General features: G+C 35.1%; 1 long non-coding RNA gene across 1 annotated transcript in view; it reads left to right on the top strand.

Moving 5' to 3' along the window:
* Positions 1-2,787, top strand: part of LOC145671374 (uncharacterized) — a 37,257-nt gene extending 34,470 nt beyond the window's left edge. Inside the window, exon 2 of the long non-coding RNA XR_014128516.1 lies at positions 2,036-2,787. This is a non-coding gene — a long non-coding RNA (uncharacterized LOC145671374). The remainder of the gene's footprint in view (positions 1-2,035) is intronic.
* The last annotated feature ends 12,645 nt before the right edge of the window (positions 2,788-15,432 follow it).

Genomic DNA, 15,432 nt, shown 5'->3' with positions numbered 1-15,432 from the left:
AGCGAGTTTTGTATATACTTGGGTAGCTGTTATTTATTGAAGTGTACCTAAAAATAATAATTTGTGTCTGTAAGTTAGCTAGTCTGGAATATCGAACCTGTAATTTTGTTCCATAAATATCTGTATGTTAATTTTATTTTAAGTTTACAAATTTCTTTGTAGTATGGACAAAAGGTATATACTTCTGAGTAGTCTCAATGAATCTAAAATGTGCATCTGTTGCTATGAGAAGATGATCTATTTTCTTTACACATATGCATATACACACACAAAGATATATATATATATATATATATATATATAAATGGAGGTCAGCTATGTTTGTGACTTAACTCTTGAACCACTCGACCGATCTCGATCAAATTTTCAACATAGATGAAGTTCGGGCCTGGGATGTTTCTTGTCATTTTAGTTTGATCTTACAACGTAGGAGAGATACGTAAAAATGATCGAAAATGGCCGATATTAGTGTCGAATCCATAGTTTTCGGGGTCACTAAGATGAACAGTGACACTTCCGATACCGTTCAAATCCAAATTCAGACCACAATAATAATTAACTTTTATTTATATAGATTACTTACTATTTTCTGATTTTTCATTGTATTTTCTTTGTTTCTATCGATTTGAGAGTGCTTCAGCAATGGTGAAAAGTAACTGATTAACGGAACATACTACTAATTTTTCTTATTTTAATCCGGCGAAGTGGGTAATTGAGTAGTATATGTATATAAAAATGAAAGTCACAATGTTTGTGACTTAATAACTCTTGAACTACGCAACCGATCTCTATCAAATTTGGTACATAGATGAGGTTCCCGCCTGGAATGGATTTTATCATTTCACTTTGACGGTGCAAGCAACGGGAGGGGAAGATATTTAAAAAATGATCGAAAATGACCGATATTAGTGTCGACCGTAGTTTTTCGGGGTCGCTGAGATGAACATTGACACTTCCGATGCGGTTTAAATCCAAATTCAGCTCCGCAACTTGGGGAGGGAGAAATACACAAAAATGATCGAAAATGACCGATATTAGTGTCGAATTCATACTTTTCGGGGTTGCTGAGACAAACAGTGCACTTCCAATGCAGTTTAAATCCAAATTCAGCCCTTTATGATCAAAATGAAACGCACACTCTCCATGCGAAGAACGGATATTTTGCTGTTATACATAGATACATACATACATATATATATATATATATATATATATATATATATATATATATATATATATATACAGTGGTGGATCTAGGGTATGATCAAGGGAGGAGCTAAACAGTTTCCAGGTTTATCCAGTGTAAAGCAGGATTGAAGCCCATTTTATCCAGTGTATACCTGAGGTTCAAGTGGAGGGGGGTTATAGCCTCATTTTTTTTTTTTTTTTTTTTTTAATTTGCATCGTAATTTATAAAATTTTGTATACCGTTTTCGGCAATAATGGAAATGGAAATTGTTTATTTACTTTTCTGCGTGGACATGAAATAATAAAAGTAAACAATTTTTGGACGTAATAAAGACGTGTGATAATGAAAAGCAAAATTAGAGAAAAGGAATGACATTTTTTTAAAAATGTAATTTTACTAATTCCGTAAAATGATATCTGTTTTGTATTTAGCTTTAAAAGAGTTCAATGTCTTCTTCTTCGATGTTGTTTCTCTCTACTTAGTCTGATATGAAAAGAAAACTAACTGTAAGATTTATCTAAAGATATAATTCGACGCATGTTTGTATATTTTATAGAAATAAATTGTTCACTCACTCTTTATTGACTGCGTCTAAAGTATATTAAACTGTTTCAGCAATCATTGTCGCCTTCCTCGGTAGCTTGTTGTAACTCACATGAAAGCTTTACTACTTCAGAATGCCATCGTAGAGTTTATAACCCAGTTAAAAAAATGATGAGTTAATACACTTGTCGTGAATCTTTCTTATTCGAACAACATATTTTTTGAATTATTTTTTCTTGCTATTACAAAAGTTACACAACCTTATGGGGAATCTTATGAACTATTTTTTTTGTTTCGTTATAGGTGCTGAATAATTGAGTAGCCGTGGGCTATACGTTGCAACAGCGTATATTCATTGTGATAGAGTACATCCGTGCCAGCAGTTGTCCTCTGATCTAGAGAGCCTACACAGAGAATACGGAACAGATTATGTAAATAAATTCACCATCAAGCGGCTGTACGACAAGTTCCAGGAGACAGGTAGTGTAGTGGACGCACCAAGAAGCGGTCTACCAAGGTTGTTAACAGAAGAACAGTTGAACAGTATGCAAGCTGCGTATGTTGTAAGTCCAGAATAATCGGGTTAGAATACCACGTTATCAAATAAGAAGTTGGATCGCACATGGTTTCAATAAAACAGTGCCAGAGTTCACACAGTTGCGGATACAATGCATTACTTGGAAGTATGTTTTCCAGGGCAGCTGAGCTGAAAGGGGGGTTATGGTCACCACGATCTCCAGATTTATCATCTGCAGACTACTTCTTGTGAGGTTATCTTAAGAACTCCTCCTACGTTGTCCTTAAGTATTTCAGAATTGAAAGAAATTCCCTGCTGTGTTGGTAACATCTCACACATAACCTTGAAAAGGGTTTCAATAGCATGGTTCGTCGTTGTCCACTTGTGTGAAGAATAAAATGGCAGTCACTTTCAACACTTAATGTAGAAAATTTATATAAATGTTTTCCCATGAGGTTGTGTAACATGATAGAGATTACAACACTGTTTTTGTATATTTAATGAACTCTTCAGTGGAATAAAATGGATTCGAAATTAACCAATTATACAAGTTTTTATGTTTGTTTAACGGCAACTACGTTGTTAGCCTATTAAACACACTTAATTGCTTCATACTTTGGAGAATCTACTAAAGGTTATATCAATTTTTGTACACCATCTAGTATTTACGTATGTGTCCCCATCTGAGTGTCATAGTTGTATGGTTTTGCTTGGAATAAAGTAGCACTTGAAAAATACAGGGTGAGGCAAAAAGGTGTTAACATTAAATGAGTGTTTACTCACGTGGAATTACAAGACAAGGATTTGGTTACAAGGTTTCAATTTTGCACCCAGCCCGTTCGCACTGACGGAGTCTGGCCATTGTTGTTGACTGTATGACCCTCTGGGCCACCTGAGTAGGGATAGCTGCGATGACCTGAGTGATGCGGTGCTTCAGGTCGTCCAGGTTGCTAGTTTGCTGTCATACACACGATCCTTGACCTTGCCCACAACGAAAAATCACATGGCGTCAGGTCGGGGGAACGTGCTGGCCATGGGAAAGGACTACTTACACCAATTCAACGTTTACCGAACGTGTCGTTCAGGTAATCCAGAACTATCTGACTGTAATGGGCAGAAGCACCGTCTTGTTGAAAGTATCCTTGCTGGAGAATGGCAAGTGGGATGTTCTCCTTCATGAACGTGCCGAGCATTCTCTCCCCTCCAAACGTTCACCTTGGGGGAATCTCACATATACTCGCGAACTTCCTGCTTGTGCCCGGTCACCCAGATGACAGTTATGTACGTTTACATGACCGCTGAGCTGGAATGTTGCTTCGTCAGAAAATATGAGTAGAATGTCCGGTTTCATGCGCACCATTTCCAAGATAATTTGGGCACCATTCACACATGCTTGCTTGTCCGCATTTGTGAGGTGCTGCACAATCTGCATGTGGTATGGCTTCATTCCTAAATCACGGTGTAAAATTCTAGCCACTGACCTTTGAGATACGTTAGTCTCTAGAGAAAGTTTGCGCGAGGACTTTGTTGGACTGACTACCATTGCTCCCTGGACGAGAATGATAATCTCTTCAAGTCGGACAGATCTCTTTTCTACCACTATTTCCCTTGCAATCGTCTTGAATGGACCCCATCCTCAAACTTCTCGTAGATCTTTCCAATTATCAGACGCGAAGGTGCATCCCGTCTGGTCCAGGCTATTTTTTTTTATTTTTTTTTTATTTTTTTTATTTTTTTTTTAAAGCCTCCACTTTCCCCTGCCTTTGCCATTTCATATGGTCTCATTAAATGGCAGACGCTACTGCCTCTTACTCGTAATTCTCTCTCTACTACCTTTTTTTTTTCCCGTATGATTTCTCTCCTCTTTTTATGATTGGCCTCAGTTAGGGTGAGGCGAGGCTTACCTTTTATTGGCATGATACCTAAAACAAAATTTAAATCATGCCCTATTCTTTATTTTTTCTTTATTTTTTCTTGTTTTATTTCCTTTTTTAAAATTGAAAAGATACACAAAGACACATACACACACACACACACACATACTACATACATATACATGAGCAGGAAACACCTTGCATAAAATGTTAAGGTAAGCTGAAAAGAGAAAAGAAATAATTAGTAAACAATTTAAACAAGTATTACCAGGATCTTTTTTTTTCTTTAAATAGTTATCTCCCCTGTATGAATTTATTTCTTGGTGTTATTCATACCTGTCTTTCCCACTAAAAAGAAAATTCTTTGAAAGGAAATCGGACTTCCAGATTTCCAATTTTTCGTTAGTTGTTAGTTCTGGAAATCAACATCAGAACTGTTTTGGTCTGTCTGAATTTCTCTCACCAGCTTTGTAAAGTCTTCTTATTTTCTTTCTTCTTCTAAAACACTTGTTATATTTTAAAATCCTGCCACCACTAGCAAAACACTAAACAAGGCACTATACACTAACACAAATAAGGAACGTGAAGGTTTAAGTTCTGGAATTGTCATCAGAACTTAGTTTTTTTTCTGTTTGATTAGTTTACTTTCTTCTAATTCTTTATTTCTTTATATTTACAATATAGGGTGTGGGTCTTGTTAATTTCTTCTTCTTTCATCGTTTCTTTCCTTCCACAAGTTTCTTGATACATGTCTTGCAACAAATTGTAATTTTCCTAATTTCATTTTATCGTTTATTAAAGTTTGTATATTATCCGTTTTTAATTGGTCTCTTATTTCTCTTATTTTGTTATTTGTTATGTAATTATTGCAATTCCAGAAGACATGTTCTGGTGTTTGTACTTCATTACACGTACATTTATCGTCATTAATTATATTAAGTCTTCTCAGATGAGATTTATACGGTCCATGTCCCGAGATGTATTCTATTAATTCACTGCTTATTGTTCCCATTTCTTCTCTTATTTTTAAGTTTGGGATAATGGTTCTTGTTCTTTGTCCCTTTATCGAATCCCTCCATTCATCTTCCCACTTCCGTTTAATCAGTTTGTTAATATCGTCTTCGGTGCTTGGCAATTCTCCCGTAATTTCCAATATCTTCGTTCTCTCATTATTCTTTAGCCACGTCTTAATACATCTTCTTAATATCTGAAGGTGTATGGGTTCTTCATTGGCCAAAAGTTGTATTGTTTCTGCAGAGATAGTTTTTATGATGCCATGGGTTCTAATTAGCATTAATCGCTGCACTCTTATTAATTTTTGCCTTGAGTTTTTGTTTAGAAACAGTCTATGACCCCAGATTCCGGCACAATATTGTGCAATAGCCATTAGAATAGCTTTGTTATACAATTTAAAAATTTTTCTGTCAATTTTAAAATCTTTCATAGCCACTGTTAAGAGTTTGTTGGCTATTTTTTTTCATCTTCTCTGTTGTTTCAGTTATATGTTTTTCGTAGTTTAGTCGTTTGTCTAGCCATACACCTAAATATTTGAATTCATTCACAATTCCTATTTTAGTGTTCCTAATTTTGATTATGGGTTCTCTCTGTAGAGTTTGGCCAAATACTGTAATTTTCGTTTTATTAACCGATAGAGTTAATTTATCTATTATGTAAAAGAGAACGCACAAATCCTTTGTTAGCTCATCACGCTAATACGGCTGAACCAATTTCTTTCATTTTTGGGGGGTTATTAGGATTTGGACCCTAGATGGTTTTTATCATATCACTTTAATTTTTAATTACCAGTGTCTTGAGATAATTGACCATTCAAGTGTCCATAACGTACAAATCCTTTGTTAGTTCATCATAGGTATAAAAATAAACGTATTTATATGCAACCCGCATGACCGTGTCACTCGGCGGGTTAACATAAATGACAGGCGCTATAATGTTAACATTTACTGCAATTTGAAAGCGAAAAAGTAAAAATTATCTAAGTAACAAAGTTTATTGCGTTCCGGGGTGACCGCAGCGAAGCGGGGTGAACGCTGCTAGTTTTCTATACACCATCTTTCTAGATTTTCTAATATTATATTTCCTTTTTGCTCTATTTGTCTTCTTGAGGATGCTGTCATCACAATTGCTAAATCGTCCGCATATCCAACTACACCTAATGTTTCTTTTAGATTGTTTAGTTTTCTTAAACATGGTTGGAAAGTAATGTCCCACATTGTAGGTCCGCATATTGAACCCTGTGGGCATCCTTTGGTGCTTATTGTTGTTATATCTTTTCCTGGAGATTTTAATGTAATCGTTCTGTCAGTACAGTAATCCAGCATGATGTTGTAAAGAGCTTTACTAATTTTTAGTTTTTTGTAGAGATGCAAGGGCTCGGAAAAAAACCGGCTTTTTTGGAAAAAAACTCGGTTTTTTCTGCTTTGCTTTTTTGCTTGGGAAATTTTGGGCTTTTTTCAAAATTCTGCTTTAAATCGATAAAGCAGACTTTGTTTCGCTTCTCTATAACACAGAAAGTCATGTAATTAGTAGTTGATGCCGATAATAATATAAAACCTCGAAAGTAAACCATGAATTTCGAAAAGATATTTTAAACAATTTTACTTCAACATTTTTACATTATGAATTCCAAAGGATTAACCAATGTATATAATAAACACATTTTAACCTCCTATATACAAAAGTAAGCAGAGTTGGCAAGAACCATGGTTGTTTCTGAAAATGCCAAAAACCCGTTTTGGGGGGGCAGTTTAAACCAGGCTTTTTTGGGGTTTAAACCAGGTTTTTTGATTTAGATATTTTGCTTTATGTATTTGTATTACATATTCACAGAAATAAGTTTGTTTCGCCTTGGTGTTATTATTCAACAACGGGGTTATGCTGGAAGAGGTCCCATAAGCTTAAAGAAGTCCGGTCAGTAAATTTCTTAAATTGAGAAACTCCCGCCCTAGCCATCGGGAAAATCCCGTCATTCTTTTAAATGTAAAACAATAACGGGAAAATCCTGTAAAATTTAATTTGCATGTAAAATTTAAAGGTCAACGTATTATAATCAGTACGCTAAAACTGAGTGACTCACAATCATAGTCAACGTCTTGCGAATAAAATCAGAAAAATAAACACACTGCTGAACAAGACTGCACTTATTTAATATAAAAACACATTTACACGTGACGTTTCGATCTTCTATCCAAGATCCTCATCAGACATGAGTGTACGTCTGATGAGGATCTTGGATAGAAGATCGAAACGTCACGTGTAAATGTGTTTTTATATTAAATAAGTGCAGTCTTGTTCAGCAGTGTGTTTATTTTTCTAAAACTGAGGTATTAAATTACAAATTTAGTATGTAGGTATCATTGAAAGTCCAATCCAAGCTAATGTTGGAAGCTAAGTAGGCAATCCATAAATTTTACCAATTTTAATCAATATATTTAAGCAACCTTCGCTTCTTTATAAAACAACAGGCATGCAGAAATATATAATTTGGTTTCGTTTTGTATGTTTAGGCTTAACATCCTTACGTAATACCGAGGTTATCAAGGAGAAGACTTTCGCTTAAAGTGACATTCGAAAGAGTACTTGGTTTATACATGAAAGAAGGGTTGTGGTTCGACCGAGAATTGAACATGGGACACCTTGATTAAAAGGTGAAAAGGAAATAAGACTAATGCAGATGGTTTGACATGTGAAACGTCACTATGAAGTTCACACGATTCGCATTTTTGTTCTTTTAATTTTTTTTTAGTTTAAACCAGTTATTAAAAAAAAAAAAAAAAAAAACAGCTGGTGTAAACGAGCCAACCCTAAGAGTAAAAACTTCTTTCAAAAAATACACAAATAACTAGCAAAATTGTATGTAGTATTTTTACTTCAAAATATTCCATACCCTCTTTTTGAAACAAAATAAAATTAAAATAAAACATAAGAGAAATACTTAGATTTGTATGATACAATTAAAGGCTGCACATGGTTCTGTATATTCTTGAAATTCTACAGTCAAATTTTTTATAACCACCATCAAGGGCGCCCATCAGGGGGGTTAAGGGGGCGCTTGCCCCCCCTAGAGGAAAATGTACTTCAGAATATTGAAAATCCAATAGGATTTTTACATTAGTTACAGCAAAATTTGAAACTATTTTTGAAACGTCGCTTATACTTCCCCTCCTTGGAAACCACAACATGGGCGCCCTTGACCACCATCACGGTTTACCCAGTCCTCAAGTTTTCTGAATTTTTAACAAGAGGGATTCAACATATCATTACGGAACAAAAAAAAAAAAAAAGAAAAAAAGAAAAAAAAACAACGAATATATTTAAGTTGTTATATTTAAGTTTAATATATTTAAGCTAAATACAACTGCACAACAAACGTGACTGAGTGGTTGGCTTTTGCGCTTCTATCGGGAAGTACGGGATTCAAGCCAGCATTCGACCATTCTGACAAAGCCTTCCTTCATTCCATCTGAGAATGTAGAAATAGTGCGTGTACTGGCCGACTAGGAGTGTAGGAGTTGGCCGACTTCCTTTCTTATTATTTTTAAATCGTTATTATTACTAATTATCAGCAGTGACGGTTTTGCGAAGGTTAGAGGATCGGTCTTTCGGACTGAAGCCTGTTCTCCAAAGTTGTGGAATGTCTAAAACGAACGAAATATCTATTAGTTATGCCTTTACTCATAAACTTTAAGCTCCCGTCAAATAAAAATTACGAATATTTAGAAAAACTAAACATTAGTAGTAAGAAAACCCCTCCCAAAACACTTTTTTAAATTCGCCACTGATTCTCAGTATAAAATGATCTTCAAGGTTGTATCCGGAAGATTATTGCTAAACATATAAACGAAACGAAATATTAGTTATGCCTGTACTCATAAACTTCAAGCACCTCCCAAATAAAATTAGGACTTTTTAGAAAACGAAACAATCAGAGAAACCCATCCCAAAGTACGTTTCTAAATCCGCTATTGATTATTTGTATAAATTGGTATTCAAGGTTGTATCTGGAAAATTATTGCTAAATCATTGCACAACTACAGTATAACAGAAATGTGGAAATACGGTTTGACGGACATATTGAAAAACGTATGCTTTGACGGATATATAGAAAAACGTAAGTTTAACTTTCGTGCTAGAAGCTGGAGTACTAAGCTCTTAGAAATGAAACACGGATGACAAACTAAAATGATCTAGAGAAGGAAAAAAATGTCGATAACTCAAAAGTTAAAGTAAAGTTAAATAACCTGTAAAATTGCCCTCAAATACTACATTCTTCATGTTAGCTTTAATTCGTAAAATATGTGCTCCATCCATCTTGATGGTGAATTACAGAGCTAAATATGGCATTCAGGTCGTGGAAATCTTATCTAACTATAGAATATACTATAAGAAAGTTATTTGGATAGAAAAATCATGAAAATGAAAAAAGCCAAAATTTCCAAAATTCTCGGATTTTTTCCAAAAAAGCCGGCTTTTTATGTGAAAAAAACCATCGATTCAAAAAAGCCGGCTTTTTTGCATCTCTAGTTTTTTGAGTTCTTTAAATAGTGCGGGCCACCATAGATTGTCAAAAGCACCACTAATGTCGGCATAAATAACAACTTGGTATTTCTCCAGTTTACCATCTTCTATGAGGTCGATTAGTCTTTTTACAGCTGTTTCGGTGCTTTTTCCTTTTCTGAAACCATATTGCAATTTGTCATTATTTAAAATTCTGTTTTTGTTTATTCTTTCCACAATGGTTCGTTCGAAAAGTTTACTTATTACATTTAATAAGCAGATAGGTCGATAAGATTTTGGATCGTCATTTTTCTTGTCATCTGACTTTTTGAATATGATTAAATTTGCTTGTTTCCACCTTTTTGGAATTCGTCCGTTTTTAAAACACAAATTGAAGAGTTTTGCTAGGTATGGTGCCCATGTGTCAGCATTATGTTTAAAAATTTCCGATTTTATTCCATCCGGTCCAGGAGCTTTTTTGCTTTTAAGTCGTTTTATGTTATTTATTATTTCTTGGTTTTCTATTACTTCTATTCTGTCTTCTAAAGGTGGTAATTGCATTTCTCTTCTTATGACACTTTGTGAGTTATTATCTTCTTCAGGTATATCCTGTGGTAAAAGAGATTTTATTAGATAGTCTATTGTTTCTTCCCAATTATTTGTATATGTACCATTTGTTCTTTTTAGAGTTGAGAGGGTGGTAGGTATTTTAACTTTATTACTTATAATTTTGTAGGGTTCACCCCAGGGATCTAGATTTAAATTAGTTTCAATGTATGTTTTCCAGCTATTTTTCTTTGATTCTATTATTTTGTTTTCATATTTTTGTTTTAACTCTCTATATTTGTTTAATCTGTTTTGTCTTAGATTATTTTCTGATGTATGTTGATAAAGTTTCCTAGCTTTACGTGTTTTTCTTTTCAGGTCTTGTAATTCATTGGTCCAGAAGGTATTTGTTTTCGTGTGTAATCCTTTAGTTGTCTTTTTTGTTTTTGTTGAGCTTTTAATTGCTAATTTTATTGTATCTTCTATTTTCTGGGCTAATTCATCTAAGTTGCTCTCTTCTTCTATCTGTGGTAGATTTATCGTTTGCCAGAACTTTGTCCAATTTATCTTCTGGGTTATATATTAATGTTTCGTCTGAAGATTGAAAATAATTTGTTTCTTCTTGTTTGGTTGGTTTTACGATATCAAATATTATTATATTATGATCGCTTATTGTTGCTGGATCAAGTACTTTCCAATTTTTTATTTTATTACTCAATCTTGTAGAAGCTATTGTCTGATCAATGTTTGATTCCCCCTGACTGTTCTTAAATGTTGGTGGATTCCCTTCCTCATTTATTATTATTAGGTTATTATTCATGACCAGTTCTTCAACCCTTTCCCCTCTATTGTCCGTTTTATTGCCGTGCCATAGTGTTGATTTGGCATTTGAATCCATGCATATTAAGATGTTCTCTTCTTTGTACATTTGACAAAATCTTTCTATATTATCCAAAAAAGGTTGTATGTCCATGCAAAATTGACAATAACAGTTGATTAATTTAATGTTCCCTAGATTCGTTCTCAATTCCACACATACAGTCCAATTATTTCCAAATTGTGTTATATTTAATGTTTTGATGTTTTTATTTCTGTTAATGATTGCAGCTTTTGGTTTCTCACCTACGTTTTGAGGAATCTGGATCTCTCCTGTGTGGTTTTTCGCAATAATTGTTTCACAGTCTCCCATGTTAATCAACTTGTCATTTCTTGTGTAAGGCTCTTGTACAACTATTATGTCTGTTTCTACTTTATTTGCTAGTTCTTTAATTTCATCCATAGCCGTCTTTGCTCCCATAGCGTTGATTTGAATGATTGTTAATTTTTCTTCATTTAAGAAATTTGTCATAAAATGCTTTTGAGTTTGTCATAATTTATCTTAAAATTGTTTTTTTTTTTTCTGTATTTAAAAGTCGATTTTTGCGATTGTGCGCTCGTATAGCATTTTATATGTTGCACACTCTTGTTCGGTTTTAGCATTGCACTTTTTCTTTCTCTTGGTGCATGGGATACAAACCTTGGCTTTATCTTTATTCACACATCCCGACTTATCGTGCCCCCCCTGTCCACAGAAAAAACAAACTTTCTCTTCTTTGCAGTGTTTACTGATGTGACCATAATCAAGACAAATATTGCATTTTGAGACAGTAATAAAGTCTTTTATTCCATGAGCTTCGAACATTAGATATACTCGTCCTTCTTTCAAAAGTTTTCTTCTGATTTGGGAAGTTGCTTCAATAACTAGATGACATTTATTTTGGTTTTTTGGTCCGGTTCTAAATCTAGATTTAATTTCTTTGATTGCTTCTGTCATTTCTTGCTCTTCAAAGTTTTGCTCCACTAAAGTTTCGACGATCTCTTCATCTTTGAAATCAGCTGGAATGTTGTATATAATCAATAATGGTTTCTTCTTCTTCGGTTTTTCTACTACAACGGTTTCGTTTAGTTTCTTGTTATTTACTAAGCTTCTCATGTCTTTTTCAGTGGCTGTTTCTACAATGATTGCATTTTTCATTGTTTTAACCGATGAAATTTTTATTTTCTCTTTAGCTGGATTGACAGCTTGAAACAATTTTCTCTTTACCTCCTTTATTTCCTCATTCCCATTCGCTTTTAGAAAGATGGTTGGCTTTTGTTTCGTTCGTGCTTGTTCAATTTCCTGAGTTCTTTTACTTGTTTGTACTTGTTCCTGTGATCCTGTAAGGATTGCGGAATACAGTGGCCTCTCTTCTGTGGCTTTTCCCTTATCGTTTTGTAATTTGGTGATTTCGATCTTTAATCTTTCATTTTCCTCTCTGAGCTTATTTATTTCGGTTCTTAGGTATTGGTTGACACCTTCTGTTTTTGATTGTTTCATTAACCATTTGGCTAAATGCTTCTTGATGCTTTTAGCTATTGTTGAACTGGTTTTGCTTTTTCTGACTGCTTGGTCAACAAAATCCATGGCCATTTCGTAGTCCTTACTAATTTCAACATCGTTGTCTTCTTCTTGATCCTTTTCTCCTTCGACCTCATCTCCAGAGATATTTCCCTCTTGCTCATTTAAACTCATGCTGACATTGAGTTTGGTTGGTGAAACTTCTTTTTTCCCTTTTCCACTCCTTTCCTTCTCACCTGGTGAATCTACCTTTCGTTTTTCACTAAATGTCTTTCCTTTGTCTTCTGGATTCTCTCTTTGAGTTGTGTTTGATCTGGTTCTGTTCACTTGTGCGTTAGAGTTGGTTGTTTGTCTTTGTTCCTGTTCGTACTTATCTAGCATATCCTCATAAGAACTGCCCGAAAAGTTTGGCCTCCTATCCATTGGAATTTTGGCTTGTATCTTTGTTTCCCTATGATTATATTTAGTTTAGTTAGTTTGGAAAATGCAACCCGTGTGTCCCTAAGAACGTAGTAGCCGCATCTCCTGTATGTGTACTAGTTTCCCGCCAATTTTCCCCCCGATAAAAGCAAAAGGGGTTATATGTTTAAAGGTATTACTCACTATTGCACCACACTGCACCAAAACTAAAACTTCAACTCACACAAACACTCACTGTTGTTTCTCAGGATCCACTGATTACACCCCGTGCTTTTGCATGTATACAAAAGCACGTGTTTTTACTCACTCATTCACAAGATACTATGTAGTACTATAAACTGCACACGTAGTATTTTCTTCCATTTACACTTCACACACAAACTAAAGAAGAAGAAAAAAAAGGCTGTGAATTTTTCTTGTACGATGTTTGGGGCTGAAAAACCTCCATCCAGCAACTATTTTGCGTCGTTCCTCAATGGAATATTGGCACGCCATGGTTTAATCTGCAAAATAAAAACAGCACCCATTTAATGTTAACATCTTTGCCAATATTCCATTGAGGAACGACGCAAAATAGTTGCTGGATGGAGGTTTTTCAGCCCCAAACATCGTACAAGAAAAATTCACAGCCTGGACCGGACGGGAGGTAAACATAGCTGACAGTAGTGTTTACCCATCACAATGAAGTTACTTATATAGGGTTGTGTATAATTGAACCCTATGTATAAATTCACTACTGTCATTGTCTTATACTTTATAAGTAACTTCATTGTTTTTGTCAGAATCGAAACCTCATATCCAATTATACAATGAAAAAAAGTGAAAAATATATATTTCTCATATATTCATGAGAACTTTGTTATTTAGACTTCTTAATGGGCAACATTTTTCGACTGGGCACGCGCAAAAGAAATTCAAAATGACATTCTGAAAAGTGACAGAAGTTTTATGTGAGTTGTCAAGAGTTACCGAGGAAGACGACAGTGGTTGCTGAAGCAATTCAATATATTTACAGTACATTTTAGATATAGTAAGTGAAAAATGAATGTACAACTTATTTTTACAAATCAACAGTAACGTCTTGATTCTGAAAGAAGTAAAAGAGTTATAAGATATACCAATATTTTCTGAATATAAGTTGGGTTCAATTAGCACAAGTGCTAACAGGACACTCAGATCTTTATAAATTAATAAGGTTGTATTGAGCTTTCGGAGCTCAAATTTGAATATACCATTTTGTTTGATGACCTGCAGTTTTTCTGGCAACACTATAATCTGGTCGCTGTAGAACTTGTCTGGTTTCTGGAAGTCCGTCGTGGCTATGTTGATAGCGTACTCGCCTGTAGGTTCACGTCTGAAATAGTCTTGCTACTAAAAGAGACCCTAAACTCAAATAAAACCAAAAGGGGGGCGCGGTGGCTCAGTGGTAGAGGGTTCACCTCCGGTGCTTGAGGTCTCTGGTTCGATCCCAGCTCGCGCCGTGTGGACTTTGTAGTGGACAAACACCGTGCTCATGGGTTTTCTCGTGGTTCCGCAATTTCTTCATTCCACCATTTCACTCATCTCTCATCATCAGTCTTTTTTAGCCTAACCGGCATAACTGTGGGACGTAAACTCAAAGATTTCATTTCATTTCCAAATAAAACCAAAAAAATATGTGGTTTCTAGTCAAAAAATTGTGATACGTGGTTTGTACAGGCCTCTTTTGAAACTAAATTAGCAATATTGAGGGAGTTGTGTGAAGACAGTAGTGAGATAATATGAAGATGTCAGGGCCATAGTATACGGTAGATGCATTAAAACTTCCTAGCCAAGTTCTTTTAATTTCTCACGGATTGTTAACCTTCCTACGCCTACCAAGGATTTGAACGAAATCGTACACTCCCACGTTGGGGGGCCTGATGACACTCTTAATAATCAGAGTCATGATCGATACATCGTTGGAAAGCTTATTGAACACAGATTCCAACGTGGTAACATTTGTACAATTTCCGCCCTATTCGTAGAAGAGAAAGAAACAAAAATGTAATTTACGTCAAAAAATTAAGACTCAAAAAATTGGCCAAATTTGGCCCCCTTCTCCCATAGAAACAAGTAATACAGATGTACAGGGTATTATCATGTAGTAGGCTACTTCATTACTTCACATACCAGTTTTTAAGAGTGTACTTCCAAGGGGGAATGGACCCCCAAAGAAACCCGATGGAAAAAGAAACGAACTTTACCTTCCCCTTCGCCATGGTAACCCCCTTCCTTTCCTCCCACAAATAATTCATACCGGCGGAAAACTTCACCCATCAGGAATACATTGATACCAAAATTAGAGGCTGAACTATTGAGGTTTGAAAGCCAAAGCCTCGACGCAGCAATTGTGTTGATAGGCGCTTAAAGGTTCTGGCGTTGTCAGCCTTTCTTGTTCACGAGTTACGGGCATTCTTTTGAATTGCTAGGT

Source organism: Thermobia domestica, chromosome 15 (genome assembly GCF_964235325.1).
Source record: "Thermobia domestica chromosome 15, izTheDome1.hap1.1, whole genome shotgun sequence".
In the NCBI taxonomy this organism is placed as follows: domain Eukaryota; kingdom Metazoa; phylum Arthropoda; class Insecta; order Zygentoma; family Lepismatidae; genus Thermobia; species Thermobia domestica.
Note: the sequence above shows the minus strand (reverse complement) of the source record. Positions and strands in the feature narration are given on the sequence as shown.